General features: G+C 41.7%; 1 non-coding gene across 1 annotated transcript; it reads left to right on the forward strand.

Annotated features, from left to right (window-relative positions):
- The first annotated feature begins 1562 nt into the window (after positions 1-1562).
- LOC121207667 (small nucleolar RNA R71) lies at positions 1563-1669 on the forward strand. Its single transcript, XR_005902795.1, has one exon. It is a non-coding gene; the product is annotated as a small nucleolar RNA R71 (small nucleolar RNA).
- Positions 1670-12313: the final 10644 nt, after the last annotated feature.

The raw sequence follows: 12313 nt of genomic DNA on the forward strand, positions 1-12313 counted from the left end.
GACTCATGTGCTTCCTTCAGACTCTAGGAGAGTGAGTTAAATGATCACCTTCAATTCCCGATGTGTTGCCAATATTGCGAGCTTGAAGGGTGATTGTTTCGTCTCCCACACGGAGTGTGAGTTCACCTGTGCCAACATCAATAATTGTTTTAGCAGTTGCTAAAAAGGGCCTTCCTAGTATTAAGGGAGTGTTACTATCCTCTTCTATGCCTAGAACAATAAAGTCAATGGGAAATATAAATTTATCAATTTTAACTAGCACATATTCAATAATACCCGTAGGGAATCTTATAGTTTTATCTGCTAATTGAATGCTCATCCTAGTTTGTTTGGGTTTCTCGAGACCTAGTTGCTTAAACATTTTGTAGGGCATGACGTTGATACTAGCCCCTAGATCAGCTAATGCATAATTAACTTCTAAACGACCAATTAAGCAAGGAAACTCCCTAGATCTTTTAGTTTTTTGGGTAGTTTATTTTGGAGAATAGCCGAGCAAACTGCGTTTAGCTCCACCTGCGATGCCTTGTCCAACTTCTGCTTATTTGCTAAAAGCTCCTTTAAAAATTTCATTGCATTTGGCATATGCGATAGAGCTTCAATAAACGATAAGTTAATATGTAATCTTTTCAAGAGTTTAAAGAATTTACCAAATTGTTCATCTAGCGGTCTTTCCGTGTCACGTCGGGGTATGGCACATGAGGTTTATATTCGACAGGCACTGGTTTGTTTTTATTATATTCTACCTCACCTTGACCTTTGCTTACCACAGTTTCTTGCCTCAGTTCTGATTCAGGCTCAAAGACTCCTTCATCATCTTGGATATTAATTGCGTTGAGCTCTTCCCTTGGGTTGGGTTCAGTGTTACTTGGCAAGCTACCTTGTGGTCGTTCGGAGATTAGTTTGGAAAGCTGGCCTATCTGAGTTTCGGGCCCTTGGATCGACGCTTTTTTATTTTTAAGTGCTATCTCAATGTTTTGAAAACGAGTTTCTGACACCGAATAAACTTGGAGAGCATCTCTTCAAGGTTCGGCTTCTTTTCCTGCTAGTGGGGTGGTTGTTAGTAGCCCGAAGGATGTTGTGGTTTTTGATTTCCTTGACCGCCCCACGAGAAATTGGGGTGGTTCTTACAACCTGCATTGTAAGTGTTACTATATGGATTGTTTTGAGGTCAAAGATTATTACCCATGTAGTTTAATTGCTCGTTATCCATGTTGTGGCCATAAGGTTGGTATTCCGAATGGCTTGTTCCACCTCCGCTTGCTTCGCACTGCATTACTGGGTGAACCTATGAAAAACTAAGAAAATCATCAATCTTTTTATTTAAGAGTTCTACCTGATTATAGAGCATGGTGACCGAATCGACGTTATAAACACCAGCTATTTTGGTTGGCTTTGTCCTCATGACTTGCCACTGATAGTTATTCAGTGACATCTCCTCTATAAACTCATAGGTATCTCCTGGTGTTTTATTGTTGATGGTTCCACCTGCAGTTGCGTTAACTATTTGTCGAGTTGAAGGATTCAGGCCGTTATGGAATGTTTGTACTTGGAGCCAAAGTGGTAACCCATGGTGAGGGCACCTTCTCAATAAGTCCTTGTATCTCTCCCATGCATCGTAGAGGGTTTTTAAATCCATCTGCACAAAAGAAGAGATATCATTACGTAATTTAGCAGTTTTTGCCGGCAGAAATTATTTTAATAGAAATTTTTCAGTCATTTGTTCCCAAGTAGTAATTGACCATTGTGGTAACGAGTTTAACCACTGTTTAGCTTTGTTCCTCAATGAAAAAGGAAATAACCGAAGATGAATGGCATCATCAGAGATGCCATTGATTTTAAATGTATCACAAAATTCCAGAAAGTTTGCTAAGTGAGCGTTGGGAACTCCATTCTGCAAACCATCAAACTGAACAAATTGATGTATCATTTGAATAGTGTTAGGTTTTAATTCAAAAGTATTTGCAGCTACAGTAGGTCTAACTATGCTAGATTCAGTTCCTGTTAAAGAAGGTTTAGCATAATCATACATAGTGCATGGAGCAGGATTTTGATTAGCCGCAATTGTAGAAGGTAGCTGATTGCCTTACTTTTCAACCATCTCTTCGATTGGGGGTTGAGTATTGTCTTCTTGCTCTTTCTCTGTGTATCGTAATCTTCGCCTTATTTCTCTTTGATTTCTGCGAACTGTACGATCGGTTTCTTCGTCAAAAAGTAATGGTCTCGACGGGTTTCTTCTAGTCATAAACTATAAAAACCTGCCAAGAGAAAGAAATAGTAGGTTAAAAAATAATAATAAAATTAAATTGAAGAAAAATAAATGGCTAAAGTAATAAAAATTGAGCGTTTTTAATATTTTAGCTCCCCGGCAACGGCGCAAAAAACTTGATCGCGTGATTTTTTGATAGGTTTTAAATATTTATAATTAATCGTTCTTGAAGCTAACTATTACCGCAATGTAGGCAAGCGTACCTATCGAACATTAGTATAGTTTTAGCAAGACCGGATTGTCGAACCAAAGGAACTAAAAATACTAGAATAACTATCTTTTTATTATCTAGCCTAAGAATAAAGAGGTTTTTGTTTTAATTAACTAATTATCTAAACTAAGAATGCACAGAGAAAAGAATTGGGGAATTGCTTTAGGGAAAAATCGATTGACTTAAGACAATACCTAAGGAAAAATCCACCTAGACTTTACTTGTTATTCTGGCTCCGAATCAGACGATTTATTCATTCAACTTGTTCCGTAGAGATCCCTAAGTTATGTTATTATCCTTATTCAAGACTAATAATGTCTAATCCCTGGATTGAATAACCGAGACGTTTCTCTAATTAACACTCTAGGGTTGCATTAACTCGATCTATGGATCCCCTTATTAGGTTTCACCCTAATCCGGCAAAATCTTGTCACCCTATGTCTAGGCGCGCAATCAACTCCAATTAATTATGATAAATGTCCTCTTAGACAGGGTCTATTCCTCCTTTGAATAAGAGGTTATGTTGAATCAGTATCCTGGGATATCAAAACAAGAATTAAGAACACATAATTAAGAACAAGTTAAATATTTATCATACGATTCAGAAAATAATAATAAGATTCGTCTTAGGTTTCATTCCCCTTAGGTATTTAGGGGTTTTAGTTCATAACTAAATAAGAAAACATCTCAGAAGAATAAAGAATACAAAACATAAAGAAAACCCAAAACTCCTGAAGGGAAATTGAGGAGAGATCTTTAGTCTTGATGATGAATCCGGCTTCTGAGATGGATCAATCGGCTTCCTTGGAGTAATTCCTTACTCCCCCTTCTCCCTCTCTTTTTCTTCCTCCTCTAGGGTGTATTTATAGGCTTTGGAATGCCCTTTTAGCCCTCAAAATTAGCCTTTTCCGAATTGGACTCAACTTGGGCTCGGCAGGGACACGCCCGTGTGCGATTACTTCATGCCGTGTTCGAGCCTACCAAATTGACACGGCCGTGTGGTCCGTGTAACACCCCAAACCCAGCCCAGACGTTATGGCCAAATCTGACGTGCCACATTGGAGTTAAAAATCCTGTTTCATTTTAGTGTTTTAAAAGCCATATATTTTGCTGAGTTAACAAAGTGTATGGAAGCCGAGCACTAGGTAGGTATCCGAGATAGAGGAGGTGAGCCATGAAGGCTGCTTAAGTACCAAGCTCTTTGATTGGATCCAATCCTAGACATGCCCACAACCATAGCCACACTTTGTTATATCGAGTTTAAATTTGTTTAAGTGGACGTCTTTGATAAATCAATTAATCGTGGCATTGAGATATTTTAAAAACAATTATCATTTTGAAAACACGCCCTAAGTCTAACCCATTTGAATAATTATCAACCAATTTTAAAGTTATTAAAATTAAAATAATCCCGAAAAGAGATAAAAGGAAAGTTAGAATGGCCTTATTACAACCCAAAAATAAATAATTTTTTAAAGGAAATTTAAAAAAACCAACACTTATTTAAAAGTCCAAAGACAATCACCGTGGCCACTCTGAATCCCCTCCGGCCCAAGTCCCCACATCAAGGCTCACCTGCAAGGTTAAGGAAAGGGGGTGAGTTTGGAAACTCAATGTGCAACAAGCCCCTTTCAGAGCCCAAAACAATAACAGCCTGTTGGGCCTAAGCCCACATCCAATCTCAACATGTACTGGGCCATAGCCCTTTTCACATTTCATATTTCATAACACTAGGTCGAAGCCTTTCCATATTTCATATTACTGGGCCGAAGCCTTTACTGTAAATGGTATGGCGCATAGGCCCATTTCGATATCACATGTAATGTCAAATGAAAGAATGCAACCCATTTGGGGAGACTACTCAACCCACTATCCGCTACTCTCCACCCGTACCAACCAACACACCACGTGGGGATTTACTCGACCCACCCCGCCATAACTCTCCACTGGCAGCATAGCTTCTTTTTCATATAACTAGAGGACTAGCCTCTTTTAACAACTGGGGCAAAGCCCTTTTAATAACTGGGGCGTAAGCCCTTTTGATAACTGGGGCATAAGCCATTTTGCACTTCCTCCATCCATATAAAAACCCAACCCAATGCATTCATAAATACATCATGTGCATGTCATACATATCATTTGCATATCATACATGTCATGTGCATATCATACATACCATGTTTATCAAAATCCCATGCATTAAATTCATGTATAAACCCTAGGGGTATAATGCTCATTTTTACCTAGGGGAAAAATGGTCATTTTCATATTATAAGGGTAATTCTGTAATGTTACCAAATATCAGGGTTTCCATGTTCATTAACGGTTACTAACAATTCATGGGTGCACACAGTGATTCTGGCCCATTTTTAGCGAAGCCGAGTTGTTGGGCCTAAAACCCCTAATGGGCCCTACTGAGCTAATTTTGTCATCTAGGCCCTTTTAGCCTATATCTATAATAGTATTAACTGTCTTAACATGCAATTTAACATATTTCCGTTTTCTACCAATTTTACCCAAATGGGCCCGAAAGCCTATTGGGCCCTATTTCAGCCCCTCGAGGCCCAACTTACCGTGAACGCCAAAAACACGTCCTTATCGTTTCCATTGTTCCCGATCATCATCACATCGATTCTAACTAACTAGTGAGCGTTCGCTTGCTCACAAGTCCTCAAAATGCCAGAATTTCGGTATTTCGGCTTTTCAGCATTTTATCGCTTTAAGCTATGAAAAAGGGTTCGTTACACACCTGTTTGGCGATATTCCTCGACGAGATCTCCTACACGATTTCTCCTATAATCCATCGTTAATAATCATCTTCCCATAGTTGAACCAAACCAAAAATCATCTAATACTAATACTTACACATTCGGCCACCATCCAAAATGGCCTTAGGAATCTTACCTTTGTCGCGATTGATGACTAGGTCTAGCCACTCCGGTGATCCAAGCTACTCCAAGTCGACACTACACCTTGCTGCTCCTCCACTAAATAAACCACAAAAATATTAAAAGAAGACCCCATAAGGCCTATACCCATATTCGGCCACCTCCCTAAACTAGAGGGGTTTCGACTTCTGGCCAAAAGTTACACTAGGAATTGTTTAGAGTTTGAGCACTTACCACAGTCTTTCTCCTCTTGAATCCGGATGCCTAAAAGGTAAAGGAATTGGACGCCAACAATTGAAAAGGAAAGAAAAGGTTGCTGGTCACAAAGAATCGGCACCCCCTATCTTCACTGATTTCGGCTTTTTGCGGTATTTCGGTAGAAGTAGAGATGAAGGAAAGAAATAATAAATGAGTAGAGGAAAGTAATGGGCTGGTTTTTGAAAAAGTAAAGGGAGAAAAGATGAGAGGAAAGATGGTAGATTCGGCCAGGGAAGAAGAAAGAAGAGAAAAACTAAACCAAAAGAGAAAACGGCACAGCTAAGACCCTAATGCCGAAATTACTAACCTAATACCCCTCTGCCGAAATCCCCTCTCTAACCCCTTCCAATCGGCTAAGCTCTATCCTTCTCTCAAATCCCTAAAATCTCTCCCCTTATCCCTCCTTAATCTATGCATTTGACTTGATCCAACTCTCCTCTTACAGAATCCACTTAGGTTCCAACACTTACCCTTCCTGCTCATAAAAATAAATACTCTTATTTGCCAACACAGGGAATCGATCCCAGGTCTTCCCTTATGCTCCACACGCCACCTTTTTAGGAGCTTAGTGGCATCACCCTTGCCACTTTACTAAAGCTATTTTTGTTATACGTTTTACCCACAACTTAATATAAGGGCACCTAGCCAGAACCCCTAACTCCTAAGTGCAAAATTTAAAAATTCTACCGGGTTTTGGCCACCTCATGGGCCTTCCATAAGCCCATTTACATACCCAAATTATGAATTCCTTAATCACATACCAAATTTTATAAATCTACTTAAAATATCAAGAATCGCGAAAAACCCGAAAATCAGGATGTTACAACTCTACCCTCCTTAAAGAAATTTCGGCCTCGAAATTTACCTGATCCAAACAGTTGAGGGTACTACTGACGCATTGCCTCTTCGGTCTCCCAAGTAGCTTCTTCCTTGGCATGGTTCCTCCAAAGTACCTTCACTAACGGGACTGACCTCCTTCTCAACACCTTGACATCGCGATCAAGTATTTGCACAGGTTCCTCTTCAAAGGTCAAATCTGAGCGTACCTCAATTTCTGCAACTGGCACGATATGAGTTGGGTCAGAACGATATCGCCTTAGCATGGACACATGGAAAACGTCGTGAATGCGATCCAGTTCTGGAGGTAGCTCTAGCTGATAAGCCACCGGCCCTATCCGCTTAATGATTCGGTAAGGCCCAATAAACCGTGGGCTCAACTTACCCTTCTTACCAAATCTCAAAATCTTCTTCCAAGGCGAAACTTTCAAAAAGACCATGTCCCCTACCGCATATTCAATATCCTTACGCTTCAGATCGGCATAAGACTTTTGTCGATCCGCCGCCTCTTTTAACCGTTTCCTGATCACCTTAATCTTGTCTTCAGTATCTGCTACCAACTCTGGTCCAAGTATTTGCCTTTCTTCCAATTCTGCCCAACAAGTAGGCGAACGACACCTTCGCCAATATAGTGCCTCATATGGAGCCATCTGAATACTTGCTTGGTAACTGTTGTTAAACGCGAACTCCGCCAATGGCAAATGGTCCTCCCAACTACCCCTAAACTCAATAGCACAACCCCTCAACATATCCTCTAAAATCTGAATAACCCTCTCTGACTGCCCATCCGACTGAGGGTGAAAAGCCGTACTGAAATCCAATCGCGTTCCCAATGCCCCATGCAACTTTTGCCAAAACCGAGACGTAAACCTTGGGTCTCGGTCTGAAATTATCGATACTGGCACACCATACAGCCGTACTATTTCCGCCACATACAATTTAGCCAACTTCTGGAGTGAGTAATCGGTTCGGACAGGTATGAAATGAGCAGATTTCGTGAGTCTATCCACAGTCACCCAAACTGAATCCTTCTTAGAAGGTGTCAACGGCAACCCACTCACAAAGTCCATAGTTACCCTTTCCCACTTCCAAAGTGGTATCTTTACCGGCTGTAACAATCCCGAAGGTAGCTGATGCTCAGCCTTCACTTGTTGACATGTCAAACATCTCCCTACAAATTCGGTCACTTCTCGCTTAAGCCCAGGCCACCAATATTGCTCTCGCAAGTCTCGATACAACTTACTCCCTCCTGGATGCATAGCACAAGGTCCATTATGTGCCTCTTTCAAAATCATCAATCTTAAGTCGGAGTCTTTCGGCATACAAATTCTTCCTTGAAAACAAAGAACTCCCTCACTATTTAACCCATAGTCAGGATTCTCCCCCTTCTCAACTTGCTGAAACCGAGAAACCAATGACTCGTCCTCCAACTGTTGCTTCTTAATCTGTTCTACCCAAGTCGGTCTTACTTGCAACTCCGCCAATAAACTTCCGTCGTCATACAAACTTAGACGAGCAAACATCGCCTTTAATTCCGCCATAGCCCTTCGACTTAGCGCATCAGCCACGACATTCGCCTTACCTGGATGGTACTCAATCGAACAGTCATAGTCCATTAACAACTCTATCCACCTCCGCTGCCTAAGATTCAGCTCCTTTTGAGTCAGCAAGTACTTAAGACTCTTGTAATCCGTATAGATGATGCATTTCTCTCCATACAGGTAATGCCTCCATATCTTAAGTGCAAAGATTACCGCTGCCAATTCCAAGTCATGCGTAGGGTAGTTCACCTCGTGCGGCTTAAGCTGTCATGAAGCATAAGCGACCACTTTACCCTCTTGCATCAACACGCAGCCCAAACCTACATGTGACGCATCGCTGTACACAGTGAAATCCTTACCAGACTCTGGCTGAATCAAAACTGGCACTTCCGTCAAAACCTTCTTCAACTTCGCAAAAGCCTCTTGCTGCTTATTTGTCCAAACAAAAGGTGCTCCCTTCCTTATAAGTTTCATTAACGGTGCTGCCAACACAGAAAATCCTTCCACGAATCTCCGATAATAACCTGCCAACCCCAGAAAACTTCGAATCTCTGTTACCGACTTCGGTGGCTTCCATTCCAAAATTGCTTCAATCTTCTGAGGGTCCACCTTGATCCCCTCGGCAGACACAACATGCCCCAAGAAGGTAACTTCCTTCATCCAAAACTCGCACTTACTAAACTTTGCATAAAGTTGCTTCTCCCTTAACACTTGCAGCACTACACGAAGATGCTCATCATGCTTCTCTTCCGTCTCCGAATACACCAAGATATCGTCAATAAAAACGACTACGAACCGATCCAAGTATGGTTGGAACACCCGATTCATCAAATCCATGAATGCCGCCGGTGCATTAGTCAACCCAAAAGGCATTACCAGAAACTCGTAATGACCGTATCGAGTCCTGAACGTCGTCTTATAAATATCCCCTCTTTAACTCTTAATTGATGATATCCCGACCGAAGGTCGATCTTAGAAAACACCGAGGCTCCTTTTAATTGGTCGAACAGATCATCGATTCTTGGTAACAGATACTTGTTCTTGATAGTCAGCTTATTCAACTGCCGATAGTCAATACACATTCGCATAGTCTCATCTTTCTTCTTTACGAACAGTACCGGTGCACCCCACGGAGAAACACTTGGTCTTATAAACCCTCTATCCAACAGCTCTTGAATCTGAGCTTTCAATTCTACCAATTCCTTTGGTGCCATCCGATAAGGTGCAATGGACACAGGAGCTGTTCCAGGTAGTAAGTCGATTCCAAACTCGACTTCTCTGTTCGGGGGTAATCCAGGAAGTTCATCTGGGAATACATCCTGAAATTCCTTAATAGTCCTAATCGACTCTACTGTTATCCCTTCAAGCCTCGTTTGACTTACAAGGGCCAAGTACGCCTCACAACCTTTCAGAATCAACTTCTCGGCTCTTAAAGCCGAAACAACATTGGACAAATAATCCCTTCGTTCCCCTATGACCATTATCTCCTCATCTTTGGCAGTTCTTAGTACCATCCTCTTTGCAGCACAATCCAACGTTGCCTTGTGCTTAGTTAACCAGTCCATTCCCAAGATAAGATCAAAATCCCCAAATGGCAGCTCCATCAAATCTCCTTCGAAAATTTTATCTTGTGTCACTAATGGTACTGCCCTAAAAATTTTATCTACCTTAACTGAATATCCCAATGGGCTTATCACCAATACCCCACTCACAGTCTCCTCAGAACGCACATCCAAAGCCCCAGATACATCACAAGAAACATACGAGTGAGTGGAACCCACATCAATCAAAGCAGTGTAAGGCATGCTATGAATGAAGAACGTACCAGTTATAACATCAGGAGCGTCACCCTCCTCACGACGTCGTGCAGCATAAACCAATACCGGTTGTCGAGCTTCAGCGTGTCCAGCACCTCTGCCAGGTGCCCCACGTCCTCGTCCATTACCATTGCCACCTCTTCCTTGCCCACGACCCCTCTGTGGTGGTGGTCCCCCTCGCCGTGGTTGGACATCCCTTTGCTCTGCCGCTAGCTCCTGAGCTGTCCTCCGAGGACACTCTCTGAACTTATGCTCCTTAGACCCACATCGAAAACATGCTCCAGTTCGTTTCCAGCACTCCCCCATATGCACCTTACCACAGTCCCTACAAGCCTGCGGTCTATAAGTATTTACTGGAACTGCTCGAATCGGTTCCTCCATCCTTGCTCTTTTAACATTTCGATTCGTGGCACTTGAGGGTCTAAAATCCCTCTTGAATCTGGGTCGATCCTTCTCACGATTCTGTCGCTCACTCAGCTTTACCTCCTCGGCTATCTTAGCCTTTTCTACTAATGCAACAAAACCACGCTCCCTCTGTGGAGCTATCAATATCCTAAGCTCATCGCGGAGACCATCCTCGAAGTGGACACTGCGCTCATATTCAGTTGCCACTATGCCACTAGCATATCGACTCAGCCTCAAAAATTCTGCCTCATACTCTGCTACAGTCTTATCACCCTGAGTCAAATTCAAGAATTCCTTCCGACGAGCATCCACATAGCTTGCTCCAACATACCTCCCTTTAAAAGCAGTTTTGAACAATTCCCAGGTTACTTGCTCAATTGGGGTACTCTCCCTTACGGTGATCCACCATCGGTATGCCTCGTCACGTAGCAGCGACACAGCTCCTTTCAGCTTTTGCTCCACTGAGCAGTCTAGATCGTCCATGATCCGTTCTATTGCCTCTAGCCAATATTCTGCCACATTTGGGGATACTCCAGATACACCCCTAAATACTTTTGCTCCGTTGGCCCGGAGTCGCTCCGATATAGGCCCCCTATTCACTGTCCCAGTACTAGCTCCAACAACTCTTTTTAAAACCCTTAACATGGCTTGGGACAAAGCGTCATCCCCCGCAGCCCGATCATAAGACCCAGTCTCCGTTGCTTGTGGTACAGATGGCTCCTCAGCTGGCCTATGCCCTGAGGATGAAGATTCAGCTTGCACCCTTCCGTGACCACGTCCGCGGCCTCGTCCACGAGCTCCTCTCGTACTCATATCGAATTATCTGATTACGAGTTTTATGATATTAGTATAATGTTCCCCTATTTATTAATAAAATGTCTTATGGGAATATAGCAGTTCAAGAATTGTTTTCGTATCGTCGTAGTCTAGCTACAGTCTCATTTCTATCGTTTCACAATTTCCCCCTATCTATAGTATCATAGTAGAGTCTCAGTACTATTCATAATATCATATCATTATCATATATCGTAAGGAAAATATACTTACAGACTTGGTGCCGGGGATTCAGTGCGCCACTTCTTTCTCTAACCCAAAACTTGAAAACCATGTTTTTGATTACCGAAAATAGAAATTTGATTTGAAAACCCCCTTTATTTTGAACTCTTGATTTAAAACAGAAAAACTTGGACCATTTTAACATGTATATTCTGTAAAACATCTTTGAAAAGAATTTTCAAAAACTATTTCAAAAATACCCTTCGCAGACCTAAGTTTTCAAAAAAAAAATTTTTGAACCCGATCCACAGCCGAGTTGTTGCAACCTGGCTCTGATACCACTAAATGTAACACCCCAAACCCAGCCCAGACGTTATTGCCAAATCTGACGTGCCACATTGGAGTTAAAAATCCGTGTTTCGTTTTAGTGTTTTAAAAGCCATATATTTTGCTGAGTTAACAAAGTGTATGGAAGCCGAGCACCAGGTAGGTATCCGAGATAGAGGAGGTCAGCCATGAAGGCTGCTTAAGTACCAAGCTCTTTGATTGGATCCAATCCTAGACATGCCCACAACCATAGCCACACTTTGTTATATCGAGTTTAAATTTGTTTAAGTGGACGTTTTTGATAAATCAATTAATCGTGGCGTTGAGATATTTTAAAAACAATTATCATTTTGAAAACAAGTCCTAAGTTATTAATTATCAACCAATTTTAAAGTTATTAAAATTAAAATAATCTCGAAAAGAAATAAGAGGAAAGTTAGAATGGCCTTATTACAACCCAAAAATAAATAATTTTTTAAAGGAAATTTAAAAAAACCAACGCTTATTTAAAAGTCCAAAGACAATCACCGTGGCCACTCTGAATCCCCTCCGGCCCAAGTCCCCACATCAAGGCTCACCTGCAAGGTTAAGGAAAGGGGGTGAGTTTGGAAACTCAGTGTGCAACAAGCCCCTTTCAGAGCCCAAAACAATAACAGCCTGTTGGGCCTAAGCCCACATCCAATCTCAACATGTACTGGGCCATAGCCCTTTTCACATTTCATATTTCATAACACTGGGCCGAAGCCTTTCCATATTTCATATTACTA

The sequence above is a fragment of the Gossypium hirsutum genome, chromosome A01 (genome assembly GCF_007990345.1).
Source record: "Gossypium hirsutum isolate 1008001.06 chromosome A01, Gossypium_hirsutum_v2.1, whole genome shotgun sequence".
NCBI lineage: Eukaryota > Viridiplantae > Streptophyta > Magnoliopsida > Malvales > Malvaceae > Gossypium > Gossypium hirsutum.